Source organism: Herpailurus yagouaroundi, unplaced genomic scaffold (assembly GCF_014898765.1).
Source record: "Herpailurus yagouaroundi ecotype Mexico unplaced genomic scaffold, PumYag 160, whole genome shotgun sequence".
NCBI lineage: Eukaryota > Metazoa > Chordata > Mammalia > Carnivora > Felidae > Herpailurus > Herpailurus yagouaroundi.
The window spans coordinates 8412651-8440306 of record NW_024412401.1 but is presented as its reverse complement, the minus strand read 5'-3'; the positions used below and the strand labels follow the sequence as shown (position 1 = coordinate 8440306).

At 40.0% G+C, this 27656-nt stretch overlaps 1 protein-coding gene and 1 non-coding gene across 3 annotated transcripts in view; both read left to right on the top strand.

The window, feature by feature from the left end:
- MLLT3 (MLLT3 super elongation complex subunit) overlaps positions 1-27656 on the top strand; it is a 292829-nt gene that overhangs the window by 112723 nt on the left and 152450 nt on the right. The window lies entirely within an intron of this gene.
- LOC121035212 (U6 spliceosomal RNA) lies at positions 1136-1243 on the top strand. Its single transcript, XR_005792799.1, has one exon. It is a non-coding gene; the product is annotated as a U6 spliceosomal RNA (small nuclear RNA).

Below are 27656 nucleotides of genomic sequence, written 5' to 3'. Positions count from 1 at the left end.
TTTAATATTTATTTTTGAGAGAGAGAGATAGAAAACAAGCAGAGGAGGTGTGGAGAAAGGGAGACACAAAATCTGAAGCAGGCTCCAGGCTCTGAGCTGTCAGCACAGAGCCCGAAACAGGGGCTCGAACTCACGAACCGTGAGATCATGACCTGAGCCAAAGTCAGATGTTTAACCTACTGAGCCACCCAGGCGCCCCAAGGAGAGGAAGGTTCTTTAGCAAGAATGCTTTCTTAATAGACAAGGAGAACGGATGTACCTATTTTCAGCATGTTATTAAAAAATACATAGTTCTGGTAGTGCAGTGAAGGTGCTGTTAATAGGTGAAGCATCAGCCACACGCGTTTTTGTTTTTTGTTTTTAACCTTTGTGGAAAGGCTTGATTCACTTAAAAGATTTACCCACAAGGTCTGGGAATGATGTATTCATTGCTGACTAGATTTTCTGTAGCTTCGCACAACTTAGAATGTGGATGATGGTTTCTCTTGCTGCCTTCTAGTGCTTCTCAAACTTTAATGTGCAGTTCAGTGACCCAGGCATCTTGGTCAAGGTAGGTCGTGATGCAGTAGGTTAGGGTGGGGTCTCAGTTTTTTATTTCCGACAAGTTCCCAGGTTTGGACAACACACTCTGAGAAGCAAGGGAGTAGGCTCTTCTGAATATAATTTTTGGTGTGGTTGCCCATAGTATTCAACATTTGACAGTAAGTGTGGTGTATATAGAGAAAAATGATTGTTTTCACGTATGCCCAGTTTTTGTCTGGAGGACAAAAGGTTAGTGGTAGTCTCCCATTAATTAAGTAGCTTGCTAATAATTTGGCACGAATTGAGTATAGGCATTTCCCACTCAACTGGCTCTATGTTTATTGTGTTTTTAAATTTATGAATGTGGTGTGGCTTAAAAGCCAACCCCTCGTTGAGATGCCAATTACACCAGGAAGGGGGAAAAAAAACCATTTTGCATTTATGTGGAGTACAACCATGGGCTTATTTCTTTCTCCTGCAAAGATCTCCTTGGTATCGATAAAACTAATATAATAATTACATCCTTGAATGTTAATATATATAAAATTAAATGATTCCTTGCGGGCATTAAAATAAATTCCGGTCCAACTTGGCTGTTCTTGGAGAAGAGTTTGTGCTCGCTTTGGCAGCGCATAGACTAAAATTGGAACGATCCATAGCAGATGAAGCACAGCCCCTGCACAAGGATGGCACGCAGATTCGTGAAGAGAAGAGTTTAATACTGAGGAATCGTTCATGGGGGAATACTTGCCTGTTTGAGGGATGAAAATGGAGAACTAATTCGAAAATAATTTTTAACTGTCAACATGTTTTTAAATGTTTTTTTTTATTAAAAAATTTTTTAATGTTTATTTTTAAGAGAGAGGGAGAGACAGAGTGTGAACAGGGGAGGGGCAGAGACAGAGGGAGACACAGAATCTGAAGCAGGCTCCAGGCTCTGAGCTGGCAGCACAGAGCCGGAAGCAGGAGCTCGAACCTATGAACCGCAAGATCATGACCTGAGCCTAAATCGGATGCTTAAGCAACTCAGTCACCCAGGCTCAGTCCCATAACTGTCACCGTTTTTTAAAACTGTTAAGATGGCCAGCCTGAAAATGTTGGTAGAATTGCATCAAGTGATATTGAAATATATTGGTCTTGAATATTTTCAAAGAAAATTGCAGGCAGTTGTGTTTATCTGGGAAATACCATTAAAATATGAATTTGAGGTTAGGAAAAAAAAATGTTTGGAAAGATAAAATCAAATATTTCAAAGGAATTATTTGCTTAGTTCTTAAAATGACTCAGTTTTTCTTAATTTTAAGTTGAGCCTTTGTGTAATTGAGGATTAAAAACAGAAGAGAAAAAAAATGAACATCTTTAAAGCTTTCTGGATTAGTGCATAAATCTGATCTTCCCAGGGGAGTGGGAAAAGATGTGACCAAATGACTATTACCTCTCTAGACGATGTGACCATAGCAATCATTCTGCAACGGTGAAGATCCTCTAGGATCCTGACGCAGGCAGGAAAAAGAATTCCCAGGAATTCTTGACGTCAAATTGTGTGTATCTACTATAAAGATAACTGCTGGCTAAATTATTTTTAACTTTGATATCTAATAGTCTTGAGATTATCAGTAAACACTTTCCTAAGTGCATCTTCCAAAAGATTGAGGCTGTAGTTAATGTCTGAAAATTTTTCATCTGTTTCAGATGGTTGAGTGTGTTGGAAGTTACGTGTTCTGGAAAAGTGAGGAAGGTGGGATGTGCTCCATGGGGGCTAAGTGTTAAAATGCTAAAAAGTGTTACTGTTTAAAGTATGAATAGTAGGAGAATAACTGTGGCATTAAAGATTCAAGAAATTACACATGTACATTGTAGGCCATTGGGGAAAAGACAAATTAAAAAAAATTGTTTATTTTGAGAAAGAGAGAGAGAGGCAGAGAGAGACAGGGAGAGAGAGAATCCCAAGCAGGTTCCACACTGTCATCACAGAGCCTGAGGTGGGGCTTGAACTCACAAACTGTGAAATCATGACCTGAGCTGAAATCAAGAGTTGGATGCTTAACCAATTGAGCCACCCAGGCACCCCAACACAATGAAAATTTGAAAACCTAGTGTACTTTCTTTTTTTTCTTTCTAGTTTGAAAAAATATATAATTGCCTTTTTCTTCACTGTAATGTTGTTTCCCATGTGACTGCATATTTTTCGTGTGCAGTTATTTTCTATGGCTGTGTAATATTTCACTTAACAAAAGACATCATTTGGGTAACTATTCCTTCCTATGTTTCTTCTTAGGTATTTAAGTAGATTTGTATGTTTTTGCCAATAATACTATAATGAACATTTGTGTATAATGTTTTTCTTTGATCAGACTTTACTTGTTAGGCAAGATGGCCAGAATTGAAACTCATGTTCTTACAGGGAACCTTTCCTTAAAAGCTGGTCTGTGAAGTTGAGGGACTGTTTACAAAGAAGTACTGACCCTTCCTGAGTGTTAAAAGATAAGGATGTTATGACAAGGTGTTAAAAGCTAAGCTGGAGTTGGGCAGGTCAGATTAACTTGGTTCTATCTTTGACACCTGTTTTTAACACTTGTTGAAAAGGGGAAAAAATTAAGGCTAGAGTTTCATAGCACAATCCTTTCTAAAGAAATGAGTTGTTTATGTGGCAAATCCCTTTAAAAATATTTTGTTAGTAAACAAGAATAGGAGGACACTTGGAGATACAGTTTCTAATAATAAGTTTACTCCTAGCCCTCTTAACTTTAATTTAGGGCAAATGTATTGAGGTACTTGTGATTCACTAAGCAAATAGGAAGAAAAAAAAAAAAAAAGAGGAAACAAGAATAGTACCTGCAGTAGAAAAAACTAGAAAACAGCTCACAATTGGGATTATAGACTGGTTTGTAATATTAGCCAAATTAAAAAAAAAATTTAAATGTTTATTATTTTTGAGAGAGAGACAGAGAGACAGAGAGAGAGCAAGCAGGAAAGGGGCAGAGAGAGGGAGACACAGAATCAGGCTCCAGGCTCCGAGCTGTCAGCACAGAACCCGACACAGGCTTGAACTCACAGACCACAAGATCATGACCTGAGCGGTAGTCGGCCGTCCAACCGACTGAGCCACCCAGGTGCCCCTATTAGCCAAATTCTAGAGATAAGACAGTTAGTTGGATAGATGAACCACAAATCCTTCTTAGTTGCTCCATGAAGTTACAAATAATCCCCAACTTCTAATTAGCCCACAGCATTTTAGCTGCCCCACTATATTCTGGTAATAGATGTATAGCCACTACAGAAGGTTTGCAAGACCAGATGTATGAGCTATATTTTCTATGTATATTTTAGCAAAGTTCTTAATTGAGTTTAGAAATTCTAGTCTTTAAGTGGATTTTAATTTTTCTGGATTGTAATTATTTGTGTTCCATATAGTGAAAGGTCTCTAACATTTTTTTTTCAATTCCAAGGCATTAATGTATATACAAGTATAGGGATTAATGAAATTCTGTTTTCATCATTTTATGTTTATGACTATATTTTGAAGAACTCATATCACCTATAAGTTACTTTTTAACAACATAATATTTGGTAGATAGAAGAGAATGCAGGCAACGTGTAAGCTAACAAGCAAAGTAATAAATTGAACGTCCATGAAGCTACCATTCACCTTAAGAACTAGAACACAACCAGATTATCTTTGAGTTGAACCTTTCCTAACCCTTTCAGTTTTGCAGAACTTACAGGTTAAAAAAGATTTTGGTGCCTACTTTTCTAAATTAGAATTAGTATGCTGCTAGCCTCTGGAAAAAATCTAAAGAGGTATATGCAATTTACATTAGGAACACCTGCAGATTAATGATTGATGTCAATGCATATACATAATTCATAATGACAAAGATGTTTAAATATAGGACATTAGATTTGAAATTGTTAAGTATGCTAGGTTTAAACTTTAAAAAAATTTCTTAGACTAGAAGTTGTTCTCTTTTTTATTTTAAATGGGCTATTTTAAGAATGCCACTGAATGTAAAAACAACATGACTACATTATTTGTGTATAAAACACCAAATAGGTTTTTATTTTAACAACATAAATTCAGATTACATGTTGGAAATCCAGGGTTTTTTTTTTTTTTTTTAGAGGAAATTACGTATCCCATCCGCCAACGACCTTCTGTGTTTCCAGACTTTGCCTCCTTTTCTGGGAATCGAGACTTCAGGGTTCAAAGCTACAAAAAATTATCACTAGGGGAAAATGCTATTACTTAATAAAGTTCCAGGTATTATTTAAAGGTTTTCTCCACTTTCCCCCCAAAGTGTTATTCTTCTCCTTTGTACTTTTGTTCATTACTGTTTCAGAATGTGGTAGTTTTTGACTTCCAGACTGATTTTCGACTGAATCTCAAAGAACAGAAACCCACATTCTTTTTAAATTTTTTGTTGCCTTTAGTAGGACCAATTTGAAGATCAGGAAACCAGTTTGTTTTTTTTTTTTTAATTTTTTTTTTTCAACGTTTATTTATTTTTTTGGGACAGAGAGAGACAGAGCATGAACAGGGGGCGGGGGCAGAGAGAGAGGGAGACACAGAATCGGAAACAGGCTCCAGGCTCTGAGCCATCAGCCCAGAGCCCGACGCGGGGCTTGAACTCACGGACCGCGAGATCGTGACCTGGCTGAAGTCGGACGCTTAACCGACTGCGCCACCCAGGCGCCCCTAGGAAACCAGTTTTATTCATCTCCTAAAGCCATCGCAGGTGATTGTCTCTCAGAGTCCGTCTTCCTCATTAAATAAATGTTAGATTTCAGTTTTGCTTTGTATTTCCCCCCTGATTTCTTTCTGTATTATCACCGCCTTTGATTTGGAATTTTCTGCCCCCTTGAACAGGAGCATAAGCGTCTGGAGGGTATGCTGCAGGCGATGCTGTTTCTCATTTTCCTCTTTCTTTAAAAAATCTCTCACGTGGCATTAACTTTTTTCTTATAATGCCAAATTTAACCTGTTATCTGTGGATTAAGACTAAAAAGAAAACCAAATTGACACTACAACTTAACCTTTTATTGACTAAATAAGTAACTCGATTTTTGAACATGTGGGAAGAAATATGTAGTTGGGTTTGCATTTATTTTTAGCAACGCAGTTATTTCTGACAGGTTGATCTGCTATGAGGACGTTATAAAATTGCCCTTTTGATTTAGAGAACTTTTTCATTTGAAACTATTTAAAGTTTCCTTTTACTTTTTCAACTTTAAAAATAAGTTACTTTGTTGTCGCGGAAAATTGAGTCACTTCCTAGCTGAAATTTTAAACTCCTAAATGTTACGGGCCAGTTAGTTTTCTTGAACCAGTCTGGTAGTCAGCCGGTTACTTAACGCCTTTATTCCTCAGTTTTCTCATCTGTGCAATGGAAGGTGGTAACTCTTCAGGGTGGTCGTGAGAATGAGATGAGTTGTTATGTTGGAATCCCTGCGTGGGACGCTTGGTTACTTTTTCGCTCACTGCCACAACCGATTGACACAAACGTAGCTGCCGAAAGCACCACAAATTAATTTTTTCCTGGTCAGCAGCTGGGATTATAGGTCAGCAGCTGGGATTAGCTCCACTAGTTTGTCTTCTGTAGTTTCATGAGCCATTGGTGTTGGTCAGGGGGGCTGTCTGTTGGGGGGCTCAGGGAACAGCCTGCTCCCAGGCTTGTTCAGGTTGTCCCCAGGCCTGTGGTTGTAGGCCCCATGTCTGTTTCCTTGTGAGCTGTCAGCTGGGCCAAATTCTCACTCTGGGAAATTTCTCTGACTTCCGCTGCTGCCATAGCTCTCCTCTTCCTCTTGTACCACATGTCTCTGACGATAGCAGGAGAAAGTTCTCTGCCTCGTAGTGTCTAACCTACATGTGATTAGCTCAGGACCGTCTTGCCTAACACGTGATAATCCTTAGAGCCTGTGGCCGGTTGATTAGTAGCCTTAATTACATCTGCAAAATCTTTCACAGTAGTACCTAGATTAGTGTTTGACTGAATACGGAGAAGACAGGAAACTTGGGAGACAGCTTCAGAATTCTGCCTATGGTCATGCTCGAAAATGGTAGTCTGGTAGTGATGAAAGCAGTCACATGTTTTTTGTTTGGTTTGGTTTTTTTTTTTTTTTTTTTAGAAATTATGTTTAATGTTTATTTGTTTTGAGAGAGAGTGACAGACAGACAACATGAGCAGGGGAGGGGCAGAGAGCGAGGGAGACACAGAATCCGAAGCAGGCTCCAGGCTCTGAGCCGTCAGCACAGAGCCACACATGGGCCTTGAACTCACAAAGTGCGAGATCATGACCTGAGCCAAAGTCGGACGCTTAACGGACTGAGCTGCCCAGGCGCCCCCAAAGCAGTCACATGTTTACCTGAGTACAGACTAAATTGTAAATCTCTTGTAGGTGGGCACTGTTCGTTACCTTTTTTTGTATCTTTAGGGCCTTATGGTTTGCTGTATGTTTATTTAAATACCTGCCATTGGTTGATAGCTTCAGTGCATTTTCTCTTTTGGGTTTATTCATTTTATTTCTCAGAAATCAGTAGAAGTTCTGTAGGAGTTTTGTTGAAGATTTCTGGTACCTCTCTGGAATGATTAATTACATTTAGTTTCTCCTTACCTTTTTTCCTACTTTTCATTTTCATTAAATCACAAAGATAAAATTGCCTGTTCTTATGTTAGAAACTGCCAACAACCTTTTGCTACTGGAGCACAAATTTTGAGTTATTTTGTCTTAGACTCTTTAGGTCCTTACGAACTCTTAGCCATGTCTTCCGTAAATTGTATTTGAAGATAGGTTGTAAGTACAGCATACTGTTGATAGCTGAATGTAAAGTTGGCCAACTGCCCCGGCAGAAGGGGGGTGACCTTATTGCCCTCTCCAGGGTGGCCGCCTTAACTAGTGAACCTACAACCACAATGATTGGCAAGGTGATAATCACCCTCTGTTCCTCTTACCATTTTGGGACGTTTTCCTGATCAACAAATCTCGGTCTTCCTTTAATGATTTTAATCAGACATATTGGAGACCTGCCAAGAAAGAAGAGTATAAATCATCACCTTTAAGAAGCCAAGATTTTTGAAAAGGGGTTAAGCCATTTAATGGCAGTGTTTGTAGGATATTTACATAGGCCAATCACTGTAGATAGGAAAACCTATTTGTCTCAGGGACCCTCCTCATTAAAATTTTCTTAAAAAACATCTCTTAAACCCTTTCTACCAAATTGGCTTGCTCAGCCCTTCACCCATTCCCCCACCCCCAACCTCGACCGCCTTAATCCTGTGTTAGGCAAAGAGAAATGAGTTTGTTTAATATACGTTTGTGGAATGGTGTTCACTTTGTTATTTCCTTTCATTCATAAATGAGGTCTTGGCATCTTTCTTGCTTTTTTTTCTGACACTTAGATGTTGTCCAAAAATACCTATCTATCCTCCCCCTCCTAAAAAGATGCATAACATGAAATAGCTTCTTTGTGCTGAAAAGTCTAAACACTTTTTGCCAAAGTACCTTGCTTACCTTGCTGCTTTTGAATTTGATAATGAGGGCTGGCTGGGCATTCATATGGTTAATTCTTTCAAGAATGCCTTTCTGTCTAAATCTAGGATCAACAATGTCCATTCACTGTTCCTTTGATCTTTATGTTTTGCAGACTCATCTGGCAATCCAGTTTCTCTCGTGGAAAACTGGGCATTTGCTCTTTTCTACTCTTATCCTTTACTACTTTTAAACTGAATTTAAGCCTTCTTTTACCAAGTTCCATGTTAGGAGAACAAATCTTTTAGAAGCTCTTTGAAAAAGTCAGAATTTATGTGTTACTTTAAAACACTTTTTATTTAAAATAATTTTTCTTAAATGGTTTTTTATTTATTTACTTTTTGACCTTTTTTAAAAATTTTATTTTATTTTTTTTAAATTTACGTCCAAATTAGCAGCTAGTGCAACAATGATTTCAGGAGTAGATTCCTTAGTGCCCCTTACCCGTGTAGCCCATCCCCCCTCCCACAACCCCTCCCGTAACCCTCAGTTTGTTCTCCATATTTATGAGTCTCTTCTGTTTCGTCCCCCTCCCTGTTTTTATATTATTTTTGTTTCCCTTCCCTTATGTTCATCTGTTTTGTCTCTTAAAGTCCTCATATGAGCGAAGTCATATGATATTTGTCTTTCTGTGACTAATTTCGCTTAGCATAATACCCTCCAGTTCCATCCACGTAGTTGCAAATGGCAAGATTTCATTCTTTTTGATTGCCGAGTAGTACTTCATTGTATGTATATACCACATCTTCTTTATCCATTCATCCATCGATGGACATTTGGGCTCTTTCTGTACTTTGGCTATTGTTGATCGTGCTGCTATAAACATGGGGGTGCATGTGTCCCTTCGAAACAGCACACCTGTATCCCTTGGATAAATGCCTAGTCATGCAGTTGCTGGGTCATAGGGTAGTTCTGTTTTTAGTTTTTTGAGGAACCTCCATACTGTTTTCCCGAGTGGCTGCACCAGCTTTCATTCCCAATTGTTTATTTATTTTTGAAGAGAGACAGAGTGTGAATGGGGAGCGGCAGAGAGAGAAAGAGAGGGAGACACAGAATCTGAAGCAGGCTCCCAGCGCTGAGCTATCAGCACAGAGCCGATGCTGGGCTTGAACCCATGAACCGTGAGATCATGACCAGAGCCGAAGGTGAACGTGCAACTGACTGAGCCACCCAGGCGCCCCTAAAATTTCTATTTTTTTATTTTTTTATTTTATTTTTTATTCTTTTTTATTTTTATTTTTGGGACAGAGAGAGACAGAGCATGAACGGGGGAGGGGCAGAGAGAGAGGGAGACACAGAATCGGAAACAGGCTCCAGGCTCTGAGCCATCAGCCCAGAGCCCGACGCGGGGCTCGAACTCCCGGACCGCGAGATCGTGACCTGGCTGAAGTCAGACGCTTAACCGACTGCGCCACCCAGGCGCCCCTAAAATTTCTATTTTTAAGTAAGCTCTACACCCACCATGGGGCTCAAAATCATGACCCTGATATCAAGAGGGGGCATGCTCTACCAACTGAGCTAGCTAGGTGCCCCTATGCACTGCTTTTTAAAAACTATTTTTTTAAAAGTTACCCATGTTTTCTAAATAACTTAGAAGTTTCATATTTGTTTAATTTGTTGAGGACGTTATCGTCCTTTCTGAAATCATTAGTCTATAATCAGGAGAGTGATTGGCACTCTTTATTTAGAGTCTTCTAAATTCTTGACAGTTTTTTAGTTTTCTTTCAATTGATATACATTGTTCAACTTGTCTTATAGCTCTCCAGTCTGATTAATTTTTTTAATTGTGAAATATCAATAGCATAAAATTTACAGTTTCCACCATTTTGAGATTTTAAAATTTTTTATGATTTTTTTTAATTTGAGAGAGAGGGAAAGAGAGAGAGCAAGGGAGTGAGCGATGTGGGGAGAGGGGCAGAGGAAGAGGAAGAGAGAGAATCTTAAGCATGTTCCATGCCCGACATGAGGCTCAATCCCCTGATCCTTGGGATCATGACCTGAGCCGAAATCTGGAGTCGGAGCTCAACCGACTGAACCACCCAAGCACCTCTCCATCGTTTTGAAGTGTACAGGTTAGTGGCATTAGGCCCGTTCGTATTGTTGCGTAACCGTCCCCACCATCCATCTCCAGAACTTTTTCATTGTCCCAAACAGAAAGTCTGTGTGCTTGGAAACCATAACTCCTCATTCCCTTCTCCCTGCTTCTCCTGGCAATCAGTTTTCTCCTTTCTGTCTTTATGAGTTTGACTTAATTGATTTTGTTTTATAATGTTTACCTTCAAAAGCATTTATCCTTCAAGGCATGAGTGGGAGTATGGTCTGGGGGCAGGGAGGAAGAGTTGATTTTTATAGGTATCAGATTACATTTACTGCCTAAAGAATGAATAAGCAACCTTTACGTGCCTTGTGTATTTGATTACTTTTTATCTGTAGGATTTGAACACTAGAAATATATGACTATAACTTGTCTTGAAAATGCTGTGTCTTTGAAGAAAAAAAAGAAAGCTTTGAACTTTGAGTTATGGGCTTTACTGATACTCATCTCTCTGAAATACATCTAGTTTTTCAATTTGGCTTTTCTTCAGATCATTTTCCTTCCCATCTTGAATGTTTAGTCTGTGGCCACAAGAGTTCAATAGGAATAATTCCTTGTTTTCTTAGACAGCTAATGTCTTGATTTTTGACATACATAGGTCTCACATGCCACCAGGTTGTTTTGAAATTAGTTTGATAAGAGTGAGATGTTCATAAATTATGCCATTTGGGTTGTGGATACTTTGCCTGATAACTACATTATTGGTACAGACTGTTCTAGAATGGGGGCAAATTACCCTTTTTCTCATTGTAGGGAAGTGGGAGTTTTCTTGAATAATACTGATTAGGGACATAAAACAGTTTTCTGGGTTTGGGCTTGGTAAAGCATGGCTTGAGTTCAAAACCGGTTAGGTTGTTTTCTCAGGGTGGCTGGAAGCTTCTCCAAGGGCAGGATTAGAGCTGCGTGTGTTCATTCATTTTGTAAACAATTGAGTGATATGTTGGGTATAAATAGAATTTTATTCCAGTAGTTAAAGTCCTATGATTTTCCTAAAGAGCAGCAAGTTTTTAGCCATGGATAGACAGAATTAAATTTTTTTTTTTCAACGTTTTTTATTTATTTTTGGGACAGAGAGAGACAGAGCATGAACGGGGGAGGGGCAGAGAGAGAGGGAGACACAGAATCGGAAACAGGCTCCAGGCTCCGAGCCATCAGCCCAGAGCCTGACGCGGGGCTTGAACTAACGGACCTCGAGATCGTGACCTGGCTGAAGTCGGACGCTTAACCGACTGCGCCACCCAGGCGCCCCGGATAGACAGAATTAAAGGTGGATGGAGACCAGTTTCACAAAAAGCACTTCTCCCCTTTTCTTCTTGTTTCGTGCCACAGACCAGGAGAGCAGATGAAAGGTGAGGCGTGGAACCTTAGAGCATTAACTAGTCCTGCCTTGGAGATTTTCAGCACACAAAATATTTTGGCAAACCGAAAAGCAGAGCTCAGCATCTTTTTAGCTGACGCCCTTTCTGCCCTAATAAACATAGACGAATATGTGTATTCATACTTTGTCTGTATTAAGTAATTGTCTTTTAGAATCTCAGCACAAAACAGTCAACAGTCATGAATGTATTTTTCTAACATTTCTCAAGTAGAGGTGGTTCTTACAGAATGTCAGGAGTACTCCCGTGGGTTTTTATTTCCTCCCAGATTCCTCTCAATTACAATTTTCTATTAACTAACAAGTGTTGATACAAACACAGGAAAACTGCCATCCCTGGCCTTTGGGGAATAAAACAGCTGATGGAGACCCTCAGGCATCCACCGGGAGAGTGAACATGCGGGGCTGTACCACAGCAACGACAGGGCTGCGGGAGCAGCTCTTCCCGACTGTTGAAAGTTTCATTAAGGCGAACCATGAACTTGGCCTTTGAAGAATAAGTTGAAAGATTTATTGCCATGCGCCTGATACCAATTTGCGTTGTATGAGTGTGACCTTATCTTATTTTTAAATTCTTAGCCAATCTTTTCGAAATATTGTCTTTTGCATTTTCTTTTAAACCAGCGAGTTGGAATAGCCTTTCATATATTTATTTACTAAGCTGCTCTTTTCTTTGGAGGGTTGCCAGCTAGTGTGCCTTCCCCCATTTCTCTCAGTAATTGTCAAGACTGCTTTATGTTAGTGTTGACCTATCGAGGACGGGATGTTTGTTGGAATTGTGATAAAGGTATGCATTGATTTATGGGAAATTAACCTTTTTGTGATATTCCGTCTTCCCTATCTAGGAGCATGCTGTATCTTTTCCTTTATTCGGGTCTTATTTTATATCTCTCTCAGTAAAGTTATATAGTTTTATTTATGGATAATCTGTGCTTTGAGTTCATGAGATTTTTGTTGCTCTCATAAACGGAACCCTTTTTTCTCTGTTACATTTTGGAAGTAGTTATTCCAGAATGCATTTATTGCTGCTATGGAGGAAATCTGTGTATTTTTTTGTATATTACCTTATTTCTGGAGATTCTTTTGGTTCCAGTACTTTTTCAGTGGACTTTCTGTGTTTCCCTAGATAGATAGTAATTTTCTACAAGGAATTATGTATCGATCTTTTTTGTTTGTTTGTTGTATTTTTACGTGCTAGGGTTTTCAAAACAATTTTGAATTATACTGGTGTTAGTGGTCATTCTTGTTGAAGGCATACAGGAGTTCAATGATAATCTTTTGGCAAACAAAAAAGCAGAGCTCAGTGCTTGAATATAACTGATGACAGACAAGAATGCATTTCAGGAAATGTATGAATGACTATGACTTGCATGTGAGAGAAGTGTGACTTTATGGCTGAGAATAATATGTATATCTGTGCAGACATCTAATATTATTTTATCATTATCTGGGTAATTATATGTTTATATGCTGTACATATATAGTGCAGATTTTAGACCAAATGAAGTCCATGTTTGCTCAGCGCAATTACAATTAATGGCACTGATTTGTTTATCATTTAAAAAAATATAAAAAGCTGTCTTTGTTTTCTAATCCCACTCATAGGGGGAAATCACTGTTTGTTTCATAGTCTTCCAGTTTTTTTTTTTTTAATTTTTAAGTGTTTATTCGTTTTTGAGAGAGAGAGAGAGAGAGAATAAACGAGCAGGGGAGGGGCAGAGAGAAAGGGAGACACAGAATCTGAAGCAAGCTCCAGGCTGTGAGCTGTCAGCATAGTGCCCAACATGATGCTTGAACTCATGAACCACTAGATCATGACCTGAGCTGAAGTTGGACCTTAACTGACTGAGCCACCCAGGCGCCCCTTTCCAGTCTTTCTTTTCTGTAGGTATTTAATCTCTTTGCATGTGTGCGTACACACACACACACACACACACACACACACACACACACACACACACCCCTTTGCATGTGTTTCTATATTCTTTTACAAAAATGGGATAATTGAAAGCAGAAAGTATAGTAACTTTTAAAAAACTTAGTAATAAAATATTCATTTCTTCTTCTTTTTTTAATCTTTATTTGTTTTTGAGAGAGAGAGAGAGAAAGACAGAGTGTGAGCAGGGGAGGAACAGAGAGAGAAGGAGACACAGAATCTGAAGCAGGCGTCAGGCTCTGAGCCGTCAGCACAGAGCCTGACGGGGGGCTCGAACCCACGAACTGTGAGATCATGACCTGAGCTGAAGTCGGACGCTTAACCAACTGAGCCACCCAGGCACCCCAATTATTCATTTCTTTTTATGTGATTGATGATTTTAAATGTCTTGGCTTAGTGTTCTGCACTATATTATTATAGTGCTGACATTTCGTAGCTTTTTGTTTGGGAAGCATATGAGAAATAATTAGGTAAAGTCATATCACAGCAAATACATTATTTAAGAATAAGATGTATTGCTTAGGCTTCCTTATTTATATATATCATATATATATAAATTGATATATATGTATCATATATATCAATTGATATATATAAATATATAATATATATAAATATAATTAAAATATAAATATATAAAAATTGATTTAAATAAATCAATTATTCTAGGGGCAGTTAGCTAAAAAGTATCTTAAAATCGTGTGTGGGATTTATATTTCCCTAAGAGAATTTTAACATTTAAAAGATGTGTAAGATAAAATCATTAACCAAATCATGAGTATGCTTTTGCTTTAAAAATTCGATTAAGAAAAATAGTACATTTTGAACGAGGGGACTTAATATAAGTTTGAGTCATGTTTTCAAAGACCTTTGCCATACTCCTTATCTTTTGAAAATATTTAACTGAGTTCAGGATGTGAGTGTGATTATATAATTATTGTTTTCTGGGTCATAGTGTTCTTAAATTCACCATTTGTTTTCAGTATTTCGTCAAATGTTTTGAATACTTGGGTTAAGTACTATACTAGGTCCTGGCAATACCAAGCAAAATAAAAAAAAAAAAAAAGTGCTCATTTTTACAGATTTTACAGGTTACAGACTAGTAGGGAATGAGAGAAGCAAATTTCAAGTGCAATAAAATGTTGCTCATGTACAGGATAAGCATCCTTATTGAAGATTCCAGAGGGGAAATTTATAATTTAGGGGAGGCTTATGAGGAAGATGCCAGGAAAGTCTTAATAGGGAAGATAAGGAAGAGGAGTAATTGTGGGGTTGAGTTTTGAAAGATGAATCAGTTTCTCCCAGGCAGGTAGATAACAAGGAGAGAGCATAAAAGCCATAAGCATAGAAACCTTTTTTGGTTCTATGAGCTGCAGGTAGTTGAGCATGTTGATGGAGGGAGTATTAAGCATTGGAGAAATTTTTCCAGCACAGCTATGTAGAGTCACAATGGCAGAATGACTTTCTATGTTAGAAAACAAGAGCAAGGGGTTAAAGGAATAACTTGGAGAGCACGGTGGAGTGTATGTTAGAATTCTCCCATGATACCTTTTTCATCGAAAATTTGATTAGGCCTGGGGCGCCTGCGTGGCTCAGTCGGTTAAGCGGCCGACTTCGGCCCAGGTCATGATCTCGTGGTCCGTCAGTTCGAGCCCCGCGTCGGGCTCTGTGCTGACAGCTCAGAGCCTGGAGCCTGTTTCAGATTCTGTGTCTCCCTCTCTCTGACCCTCCCCTGTTCATGCTTTGTCTCTCTCTGTCTCAAAAATAAATAAACGTTAAAAAAAAAAAGTTAAAAAAAAATTTGATTAGGCCTAAATGCAAAATACAGTGATACCAGAAGGAAAATAAAACTCACTTGATAAGATTTCTCTCCATGATCAGTTTGCCAGGTTGTCCCGTTGTACATACCACCTTTAGCCAAATATTTTATGATATGTTCATATGCCAACAAATAATTAATCAATTATAATGCTATTGCTGCTGTATTTCATAGATGGTAAGATCTACATTTTAACATCTTTTTTTAAAAAAAAAATTTTTTTTTCAACATTTATTTATTTTTGGGACAGAGAGAGACAGAGCATGAACGGGGGAGGGGCAGAGAGAGAGGGAGACACAGAATCGGAAACAGGCTCCAGGCTCCGAGCCATCAGCCCAGAGCCCGACACGGGGCTCGAACTCACGGACCGCGAGATCGTGACCTGGCTGAAGTCAGACGCTCAACCGACTGCGCCACCCAGGCGCCCCTACATTTTAACATCTTTGAAAGTGGGATAGGTCTACTAATCAGTACTAGAAGGTTTCCTAGCTCTGTTTTCTTCTTAGTATGGCATGCAGTCATGCTGAATCTGTTTACGATCAGCGGCTTCTTACACTTGAAATATGATGTTAATATTTTGCTTGTTCTGTCATTTAAAAAATCATATGCATATGTATTTCTTTTTTTTATTAAGTTTTTAAATTTTAATTCCAGTATAGTTAACATACATTGTTATATTAGTTTCAGGTGTACAATATTGTGATTCAACAATTCTATAATATTACTCTGTGCTCATCGTGATAAGTGTCCTCTTAATCTCCATCACCTATTTCATTCTTCACCATACCCACCCCCCCCACCCCTCCGTAACTATCAGTTTGTTCTCTGTGGTTAAGAGTCTGTTTCTTGGTTTGTCTTTTTTCCCCCTTTGTTTGTTTATTTATTAAATTCCACATATGAGTGAAATCATATGGTATTTATCTTTCTCTGACTTATTTTTTTTTTAGCATTATACTCTGTAGCTCTATTCATGTTGTTGCAAATGGCAAGATCTCATTCTTTTTTATGATTAATACTCCATTGTGTGAATGTGTGTATATGTTATATGTGTGTATGTGTATATATATATCACCTCTTCTTTATCCATTCATCTGTTGATGGACACTTGGGCCACTTCCATATATTGTAAATAATGCTGCAATAAACATAAAGGTGCATGTATCTCTTTCAATTACTGTTTTTGTGTTTTTTGGGGGGTAAATACCCAGTAGTGTGATTACTGGATCATAGGATTGTTCTATCTTCAAATTTTTGAGGAAGCTCTATACTGGTTTCCACAGTGACTACACCAGTTTACATTCCCAACAACAGTGCGTGAGGGTTCCTTTTTCTCCACATCCTCACCAACACTTATTTCTTGTGTTTTAGCCTTTCTGACAGGTGTGAGGTGATATTTCATTGTAGTTTTGATTTACATTTCCCTTATGATGAGTGAAGTTGAGCATCCTTTTTTTTTTTTTTTTAGAGAGAGGGAAAGAGAGAGGGAGAGAGAAAATCCCAGGAGGGGCAGAGAAAGAGAGAGGGAAGCAGGGCTCACCCCAAGCAGGGCTTGTGTTCACCTGATAGGGGACTTGAACTCAAGAACTGTGAGATAATGACCTGAGCTGAAGATGCTTAATGCCTGAGGCACCAGGCGCCCCGAGCATCTTTTCATGTGTCTATTGGCCATCTGGATGTCTTCTTTGGAGAAATGTCTGTTCATGTTCATATGTTCTGCCCATTTTTAATTGGATTATTTGTGGGTTTATTTTTTGTTTTTTGTTTTTTTGTTTTTTTTGGCATTGAATCAGTTCTTTGTATATTTTGGATACTAACCCTTTATTGGAGATATTTGCAAAGATCTTCTCCCATTCAGTAGGCTGTCTTTTAGTTTTGTTGATTGTTTCCTTCGCTGTGAAGAAGCTTTTTATTTTGTTTAGTCCCAATAGTTTTTTTTTTTTTTTAATTATTTTTTTCAACGTTTATTTATTTTTGGGACAGAGAGAGACAGAGCATGAACAGGGGAGGGGCAGAGAGAGAGAGGGAGACACAGAATCGGAAACAGGCTCCAGGCTCCGAGCCATCAGCCCAGAGCCCGACGCGGGGCTCGAACTCCCGGACCGCGAGATCGTGACCTGGCTGAAGTCGGACGCTTCACCGACTGCGCCACCCAGGCGCCCCCCAATAGTTTGTTTTTGCTTTTGTTTCCCTCGCTTCAGGAGACATGTCTAGAAAGATGTTGCTATGGCCGATATCAGAGAAATTACTGCTTGTGCTCTTTTCTAGGATTTTTATGGTTTCATGTCTCACATTTAGGTTGTTAATCCATTTTGAATTTATTTTCATGTGTGGTGTATGAAAGGGGTCCAGTTTCATTCTTCTGCATTTAGTTCAGTTTTCCCAGTACCATTTGTTGAAGAGACTGTCTTTTTATCCCATTGCATGTTCTTAATCCTTCATTGAGGATTAATTGACCATATAATTGTGGTTTTATTTTTGGGTGTTCTCTTCTGTTCCATTGATCTATGTGTCTTTTTTTGTGCCAGTCCCATACTGTTTTGATTACTATGGCTTTGTAATACACCCCGAAGTGTGGAATTGTGATACCTCCAGTTTTGTTTTTCTTTTTGAAGATTGCTTTGGCTACTCAGGGTCTTTTGTGTATGCATATGTATTTCTACTTTAAAAAAAATTTTTTTTTTTAACATTTCTTTATTTTTGAGACAGAGAGAGAGCATGAACAGGGGAGGGTCAGAGAAAGAGGGAGACACAGAATCCGAAACAGGCTCCAGGCTCTGAGCTGTCAGCACAGAGCCTGATGTGGGGCTCGAACCCACGGACCACGAGATCATGACCTGAGCCGAAGTCGGACGCTTAACCGACTGAGCCACCCAGGCGCCCCTGTATTTTCTACTTTTAAAAATTGTAGTTATCTTCAGTGATATGTGAGTATCCAAGATGGTATATCACTGAGCATTTCCAATCATTGCCTTAATATGAATTACTAGGTATGGAATGGCCATTTTGTCTTTAGTGTCTGAAATGATTTACAGTTGTTGCCCTCTAATTGTCTTTTTTTGTACAACTTTCTTTTTGTACCACCAAGAAGCCTTGGTGACTTGTCATTTGTCAATTCCAATTCTTAGCAGTGAATAGCCAGGTATAATTCTAAGATCAGCAAAGGCAACTGGAGATAAGGTGAGGCAAGAGGGTGGACGGTGTGTTTTTTTAGGTTATGAACAGTCACTTAATAGGTATAGGATAATGTTTAAACTCACAATTAGAATAAGAAACAGCAAGGGTAAGTAAATGGCAAGGACAGATACTTGGTGTCCCCCATTATGAGAGGGGTGCATTACCTGAGAAATGTACTCCTCTTCGACTAAAAACATAATAACAAAATGAAACCAGTCTTAGTCAATATTCATTCTTCTCTTTAGGAGCTTAACAGAGCTCTGTATTTTTATGGTAATCTATTGTTGAACCTCCTGACTGGTAATAGGTAGGAATCCCTAATGACGTATTTTCTATAGATATATGTGGGCTATCACCTCTTAAATTCAGGAGTGACTAAGACAGGGAAATACAGGATGTGACGATAAAGAGTCAAGCTTGCTTGCTTGCTTTTTCTTTTAAAAAAATTTTTTTAGGGGCGCCTGGGTGGCTCAGTTGGTTGAGCGGCCGACTTCGGCTCAGGTCACGATCTCGCATTCCGTGAGTTTGAGCCCCGCATTGGGCTCTGTGCTGACAGCTCGGAGCCTGGAGCCTGTTTTGGATTCTGTGTCTCCCTCTCTCTGACCGCCCCCCCCCGCCCCGTTCATGCTCTGTCTCTCTGTGTCTCAAAAATAAATAAACGTTAAAAAAAATTTTTTTAAATGTTTTCTTAAACTTTATTTATTTTGAGAGAGAGAGAGAGAGAGAGAGAGAGAGAGAGAGAGAGAGCACACAAGCAGAGGAGGGGCAGAGAGAAGGAGAGCCAGAATCCCAAGCAGGCTCCACACCATCAGTGCAGATCCTGATGTGGGGCTCGAACCCTCAAACTGTGACATCATGACCTGAGCCGAGATCAAGAGTCAGATGCTTAACGGACGGCGCCACCCAGGCGCCACGAGAGCCTAGCTTTCTTAGATCGGGAGATCAATGTCTAAATCGGCACGCAGAGGAATCTGTAGAAATGGTTAAACTAGGCAGGATAAGAAAAGACTCTGAATTTGGAGTACATTTCTTAAGTATGTATTCTTCAACATGGAAATTTCAGATGTCGTATGGAGTGTGTACTGAGACTGTGTAGATTTTTTGACCTAGAAGGTAAGACATAAAGCCCCCCTAGTGTCAGAAGCTACAGCTTGAGGAAAATGGGGTATCACCAACTCTAGATGGTGAAGGGTGGGGAGAGGCCAATGGCGTGGCGTGGTAATAGGGTAAAATTAGGAGCTGAAATTGCCAATGGCATTGTTTACTAAAATCTTTCTCATTCATGTGTCCTCTCTTACATATTAAAGTAGTTGTTTCCTCATTTGCACCATAAAGTAGAGATCCACTAGTTGGAACTTGTCTAATTCAAAGTTAGTACTTCAAGTTCCAAGAAAAAAAATATCTAAAATAGTACGAAGCTGTATATTGCCAAAACCTATAGGAAAAATGGAAATATAATTCCTTGATTTGGAGGTGAAAAGATCTTGAAATATATGAGGTACTTAAAAATTGTATATTATATGATTGACTGTAGCATAAAATGACAATATTAGGGTAAGCTACAGCAGGAGGGACGTAGGTGAGAAGTACATAAGTATTTCCTGAAATCTGGAACTCTAGAAATGATGCCAGTTGAGTTAGGCATTTAAAAATGCCTTCTCTACATAATCGTAAGAAGCCATTAAGTTCTTATTTATTTGGATTGGCTTTAAGGTGTGGTCATCTTGAATTAGAGAGGTGTGTTGAATGACTTCCTTGTTCCTTCTGGCCCTAGAACTTAATACTTTTTTGAATGACAATTTGCCAATTTGATTCTAGCGGTGCTGTCCTAGGAAAGTTAACCAACCAGGTGAGGCTGTGGTTGAAATAACATGTAGTGAGGATTTGGCTCGCCACAGTTATTTTAATGGACAGCCAACTCTTTCCCCATTCCACAGGCTCTGTAAGTGTCCATAATCTCTATTTTGAATCATGTCCTCATGTGAGTAATAGACCCTTTAAATAATTTCCTTTTGTATTTATGTCCTCTGACTGAAGAGAACACCTTCCACCGCCCTTGTAAGTGACAGGAAGAAGTTAAGATCTGGTTCTCTGAAGTTTGACTACTTGGGTGACAATAGTGTGATCTTGGCCAAAATCAGTGACAATGCTTATTTTTTAGTGCTAAGGAAGGAACTTTTCTTTTGTTCGGCTTAAAAAAAAGTGCTACTTTAGTTTTTCAGACACAATCTTGACTTTGTGTCTGTGTTCCTTAGGTGTCTCAAGTTAAACTGTTCTGGGTCCGAAGTCCTTCAGATTCCTGAGGAAAACAGGAAGATGGCTCTGATGATACCAGTTGGGGAATTAAATCAAGAATTGGCCAGGAGTCTTAATGGGAGATTTAGCTGCCTGAAATATGTAGGCTCATCATTAGGAGAAATATATTAATATTTCACTTCCCCAAAAGTACTCGTAGAGAATTCATCGAGGAAAGCTTGGTGTTGGTAGCAGATGCCCATTTTGATTCTCTTTCTCCTTACTTCAGGTTCTTGAATCATAGGTAAGTTATTATCAATAATACTTATTTTTCAAGGCTTACCTTTAGGAATATCTATTAAATAACTCCTCTGAAACCTGCTGTGATCCGTTCAGGGTTTGTTTTTGTTTTTGTTTTGCGTGTGTTCTTTTGTGCTACCTCTGCACCTTGGCGTTATTGCTAACACTGCAATGCTGACGTTATAATCATTTATTTACAGGCTTGTCCTTTGGACACAGTCCTTCTGTTCTTTGAACCGTCCTTTGAACAAATCTGTGTATTTGTAGCACCTAGCACGTAATAAATAGGTGGTCAGTAGAGAACGAATGGATTATGTACTGTGTACCCATCACTACATGAGGCGCTCTGAGATCCTAAATGGGTTCTCACTGGATAGCCTTTTTTTGTTTCCAGTAGGATATGAAGGCTTTGTCCTGTGAGTTAGTGCATGAGTCCTTTGTGAGTTAAGAGGTTATCTTCCTGATTCTGTTGGGCTGTACAGAAATGTACTTGGGTCTTAAAAAGCAAAATTGCTCTGAAGTGCCCAGCCCAGAGGGTGAGGCTGTCTCTCCAACACGGAGGAAAAGGAACCCTGAACGGCTTTGCAGAGGCAGCTTTGAAATAGGCCGGCAGCAGCCTGGGTCTATCTGAAACTGTCAATCCACCATTGTTGAGTTTCCATATGGAAATTGGTCTTTGCTCAACTCAGCCTAGGGATTACTCAGGTGGATCTGTTTGCATGAAGGGAAACTTGCAGAACTAGAAGCCTTCAGATGAAAAGCAGGGAGCCAGAAGTGAAAGCAGTGGAGGCCTTTGTACCAGGGGCCTGTGGAGGAACTGTTTCGCATGTTTGTTTATCTCTAGGCCCCCTTTCTTTGAAGAAGTAGGAAGGATCGAAATGGAAAGGCCCCAGTAGCCCCAACAGGTTTGTGCCTACAGTTTGGCTGTCAAGGAAGCAACAACAGTCGTTTCCGCTAACTTTTGATTTTATTTTAGCTCTCATATTTTTCCTCTCCATTTTGCTTACTTTGTGTCCTTAAACCTGCTTTCCAAAAACCAAGGCAGTGGGAGACAAGATCTGGAGTTTGGCAAAGGAAGGGAACAGATAGAATGCCTTTTGTACTTGTAGAAAGGACTGCACCTTGTTATAGGCGGTGATATTTTCACATTTTTTGTCTTAAGAGCACCAGAAGCCGAATTCTGCACTGCGGAAGACTGTGTTGCAGGGATTCGGAGCATAGGCTTTAGATAATTTCTACTCACACTTGCACATAATTCACCCTATTGCATTATATGCACTACAGCATTGATATAAGTTATGGGCATTGAACCGTCGGGTACATTATTTCCCTAAAAAACATACTTCACGGTCTTTATCCAGATTTGGTTATACCCACAAATGCATATTGTTATCTGTGTGGTATTTCTTTCTTTTTTTTTTTTTTAATTTTTTTTTTTAACGTTTATTTATTTTTGAGATAGAGAGAGACAGAGCATGAACGGGGGAGGGTCAGAGAGAGAGGGAGACACAGAATCCGAAACAGGCTCCAGGCTCTGAGCGGTCAGCACAGAGCCCGACGCGGGGCTCGAACTCACGGACTGCAAGATCATGACCTGAGCCGAAGTCAGCCGCTTAACCGACTGAGCCACCCAGGTGCCCCATCTGTGTGGTATTTCAAATGTTGACATTGATAGCTTTTATTTCTAGTCTTCTTTTATTTTTTAAAGTTTGTTTATTTTATCTTGCGGGAGATTGACAGCGTGAGTGGGGGAGGGTGAGAGAGAGAGAATCCCACACAGGCTCCATACCATCAGTGCAGAGCCCAACGTGGTGCTCGAATTCATGAACTGCGAGATCATGACCTGAGCCCAAATCAGGAGTCAGATGCTTAACTGACTGAGCCACTCAGGTACCCCCTACTTTTACTTTTTAAAAGAATGTTATACACATCATCCCAAGATAGGAAGCCAGGGCATATTCCCACTGCCCATGTCAAATTAAGGAAACTGAGTCACAGGAAAATTGTGATTTACCTGAAATGTCATACTTACCCCGTTAGGGGTGACCCAGAACTTTAAACCGTAGTTCCTGACTTCTCTAAGCTTTATTCTTTTCTCCTTTCTCTGAACTGCTTGCTTTGAGTCAAATAGGTTAGCTCTTCCCAGGGGAAGGTCTCAGCTTAGAACAGGGTGCTAATTTGAAAACCTTCTGGTTTCTTTTTCAGGATTTGTTTGAGGCAGGGACAGGGGATCACCTGTTTTCCCGCTTGAAAAAAAAAAAAAAGCTATAGGAAAAAAGGCAAATCGTTTGCTTTAGATGTAAAGAGAGGCCAACAGCAGTAACAACATAAAAAGCAAATTAATTAAGGAAATAGTTGTAGTGCTTAAAAGGCACCCTTCATAGTAATTGCCTTGAGGCTCAAGTACAAAGTTAAAAACTTTCATAAGAAACCTATAAAGAGCCAGCAACAGCCCCCCCCCCTCCAAAAACCCCAAACAGCCCACAGCATTATGTCGTATTAGAACATTAAGCTTACAAAGGAAACCATTTTAAGCAGTTCCTTCCAAATTATCCACCCCCCTGCTCAGTAATTAAAGAGATGTTCTGGGATCTCATGTTAGGAAGAACACTGGAAAACAAATTCAGACCCTGCCAGATGAGGGCAGACCAGGATCTCTTTAATCGAGAGCCTTCAAATCCAAACTGTCATTAGGTGCTGTCAGTCTCTTCCTTCATAGTCTCTCAAGGACATGGGCACAGCTGCTGTTCCACCCCCAGCCTTCTCTGGAAACTGGGTTCTGAGTTGCTAGAGGTGGGGCTGTACCCTCTGCAGAAGCTAGCCCTCCTCCTCCTCCCTCCTCCCCCTCCCCCCCTCCTCCCCTCCTTCTCCAGGTGCTTTCACACACCCGGCCTCATTTCTGAAGGCAACTAGACTGTGAAGTAAGTAGTATTCCCTTGTTACACATGAGGCGGGCCGAGAGGTTAAAATGACTTGCCCCAGGTCATAGCCATTAAGTGGTGGATTTAGAATTTGAAACCAGGTCATCTTATTCCCAGTCCTGTGCTCTTTTCACCTTGCCTGAGCTGTATCTCTCATCTAAACTGCAGTGATAGTTTGCAGAGGAAGGGAGGATGTTTGAGGTAACCTTCGGGCCTAGCCTTCCTGGGCTTCCGAAGACCATGGTGGGTGGTTGGAGTTGTCCCTTGACGGGGTACGGTGTCACACCCTGCCGTTCACCAGCCATAATTCTGGGTTACATTTCTGGCTTGCCTTCAAGAGGTGCGTGCCTGTCGATTGGCGTATGGTTATCGAGCCCCTGTTCCGTCCTGGGCCCCGAGTCCAGTGCTGAACGAGACACAACAGCTCTGTTTTCACAGAACTCATGTCCCGTCTCTGTGCACCTCTTGAGCGCAAGCCAGCAATGTTTATAGAGCCCTATAAACATGGCCAAGTACACCATGTTAACCTCGGTTCACACATCAGAGGGAAGACTGTAGTGCTAGGAAGCTAGATGCTGTTCCCTAGGACAGCTGCTTCCAGCGCAGGAGGACTCCCAGCGCACCGATGGGCCGCCAGGCTCCTTTTCATCCCTTGTCGTGCTGGAACCACAGCCAGGCTCGCTCAGCTCTAGGGCAGGGCTGAGGGTATCTTGTATTTGAATCCAGCCCACAGGATGATTGTACTTCCTACTTGTGAAGTTGTAAACGGGATGAAGTTGGCAAAGGCTGAAACAGCACTTCCTCTGTGACCCAGTTAAAAAAAAAAAAACAAACCCTCAATCGGGGTGCCTGGCTGGCTCATTCCATAGAGCATGTGACTCTTGATCTTGGGGTTGTGAGTTCGAGCCCCATGTTGGATGTAGAGATTACTTTATTTATTTATTTATTTATTTTTAACGTTTATTTATTTTTGAGACAGAGACAGAGCATGAACGGGGGAGGGGCAGAGAGAGAGAGGGAGACACAGAATCCGAAGCAGGCTCCAGGCTCTGAGCCATCAGCCCAGAGCCCGACGCGGGGCTCCAACTCACGGACCATGAGATCGTGACCTGAGCTGAAGTCGGAGGCTTAACCGACTGAGCCACCCAGGCGCCCCTGTAGAGATTACTTTAAATTAATAAAAATCTTATGGGGCGCCTGGGTGGCTCAGTTGGTTAAACGTCTGGCTTTGGCTCAGGGCATGATCTCATGGTTCGTGAGTTCGAGCCCCATGTCAGGCTCTGTGCTGACAGCTCAGAGCCTGGAGCCTGCTTCAGATTCTGTGTCCCTCTTTCTCTGCCTCTCCCCTGCTCACACTGTCTCTCTCTGTCTCTCAAAAATAAATAAACGTTAAAAAAATTGTTTTTTTTTTAAATTAATAAAAATCTTAAAAAAATAAAGAACCCTAAATGCTTTAAAATGTTTTACTGGTTAGTAATCTATGAGACATACAGTCATAGAACATATTCCTTTCTCTTTGGGATTTTCTTTGTAGCTTTTGTATCCCTGTGATTGCTCATCTCATTTTAGGCTAAAAGTGAGCTTGCAAATACAACTCACACCATTAGGATTAGTTCCTCTGAGGGAGTCATTAGAAGAGGACTGTGGAGGTGGAAAGATACCAGCTCCACCCCTCATATTATAGAAGGAACTGAGTCCTGGGGAGAAATTATGTGCCTCTGCATGGGCCTGGGCCCCCAGAGCAGGTAGGAGAGGAGTTTTTTGAGTTTCTGAGTTTTTTCCTGTCCTATGTTAGCACCCTTCCAGTCAGCAGAACATTATGCTCAGATAGGTTGGTAGTCGGCCTCAGTTTGGGGTAGTAGAGTTTGTCTCAGTTTTGGGGATCTACTTTCAAAGATTTTTAACTGGGGATGTGAGACTATGTCAGGGTTTATAGCCCACTGTCACTGTAAACTAGAAACTCTGTTTCACATTCTCACCAAAGTACTACTTAAAAACATCAACAACAGAGTGTAAGCACATTGTCGAGTTCATTGCCTTAAAAAGGAAAAAAAAAAAGCCTTGAAATTTCCTATCTGACTGATGGAAGAGACCTTGAAGTCAGCGCATTAGACTTTTTCATTTTTGTTCCAGTTTTCTCCTGGCAGATAGAAGAATTTAATAAGAAGGGAACCCATGGTTCCAAAACAAATAGGGTCTAAGTCCAAGACATCTAAAGCTTGCGTGGAATCCCTCCGGCATTTATCCCACTGGGCCCCAGGGAAGGGAGGAGACAAAAGTCCACATCCCTGTCGTAGTCAGAGTTGGTTCAATTAAAGGTGAAACTGTCTGTCACACTATTTATAGCAAGTTTGTAGCTTGATGGAAAAAACAAAAGACCATAGGTTGTGAAGCCTGGCCTTTATTCACAGATAGTAAGGACTATTTTGTTTTATTTATTTATTTATTTTCAACATTTATTTATTTTTGGGACAGAGAGAGACAGAGCATGAATGGGGGAGGGGCAGAGAGAGAGGGAGACACCGAATCCCAAGTAGGCTCTGCAGGTGACAGGGCAGAGCCCGACGTAGGGCTCAAACTCACTAATCATGAGATCGTGACCTGAGCTGAAACCAAGAGTTGGATGCTCAACTGACTGAGCCACGCAGGTGCCCCAAGAAAGCACTTAATTTTAGGCAGATACAGAAGGGCTTCATGATAAAATACTGTCATAGAACGTAAAATGTTTTTCATTTTAAATACTTCCAAGTTGGAGTTTCATTGGCATTTCTAAGGAATTCCAATCAGGTATGATATTAATAGAGCTTCCCATATAATCTTGTTAACTTTTGTTGAATTTTTGGTTTATAGTTACATATTATCATTTATTCTAACATCCATTCCTCCATGACTTTTGAATTAAGGGGCCATTTTTTTTTGTTTTAAAGATGTAAATTCTTTGTTTTTTGTTTTTTTTTGTTTCTCTTTTACAAGTGACTGCTGCTATAACTTGTATTTGCATAATATAATAAAGAAGGAAGGTGTGAGTCAGGTGTGCTAAGGTGTGTGAAGAACCATTGCTACATGACATGTTTGACTGTGAGATACATTCATCAAAGTCAAGTTGCCGTCTTGGGGACTCCACTTAAAAATTTGTCTCTGATTTGGGTCTCCCTAGCTTGTGTAGAAAACACACCCACCGACTTGCCTTTTTAGTACTTGTAGAGAAGATGGCACAAAACCAAATGAGTGTAACTAGTTTTCCCTTCTGTTTTGTTAGCCTCATTTACCGTAAGGCATTTTATCCAGAAATGTCTAACCCAAATAGAAGCATTAACGTTGGGATAGTGATTTCCTAAAAGTTTTTGGAATACAGAGAAAATTTTTAGGTAGCATTCTTTTACTCGATATTTAGGAAAATGTGCATTAGTAAAATGAGTGGTTTGCTCCAATAGGATAGTTTTGCTGCTAACTGAAATAACACCCTGACTTTAGAGGTATGTTACCTTCAACCCATTAAATAAACCCATCAAAATAAAATATCTGCATTTTTGGAGGGGGACTTTGGTGGATCGATAGCCCTCATATTTAGGGCATGCCCAATTCCTGGAAAAGGTAGGTAATGTAAATCAAAGTAATGCAAGTCAAGTGTGATTTTTTTTTTTTTTCCGTAAAACCAATGTGAAAATGAGGGCTTCCATTCTTGACCCAATGACCTTGGACCAGTGTGTGTGTGTGTGTGTGTGTGTGTGTGTGTGTGTGTGTGTGTGTGT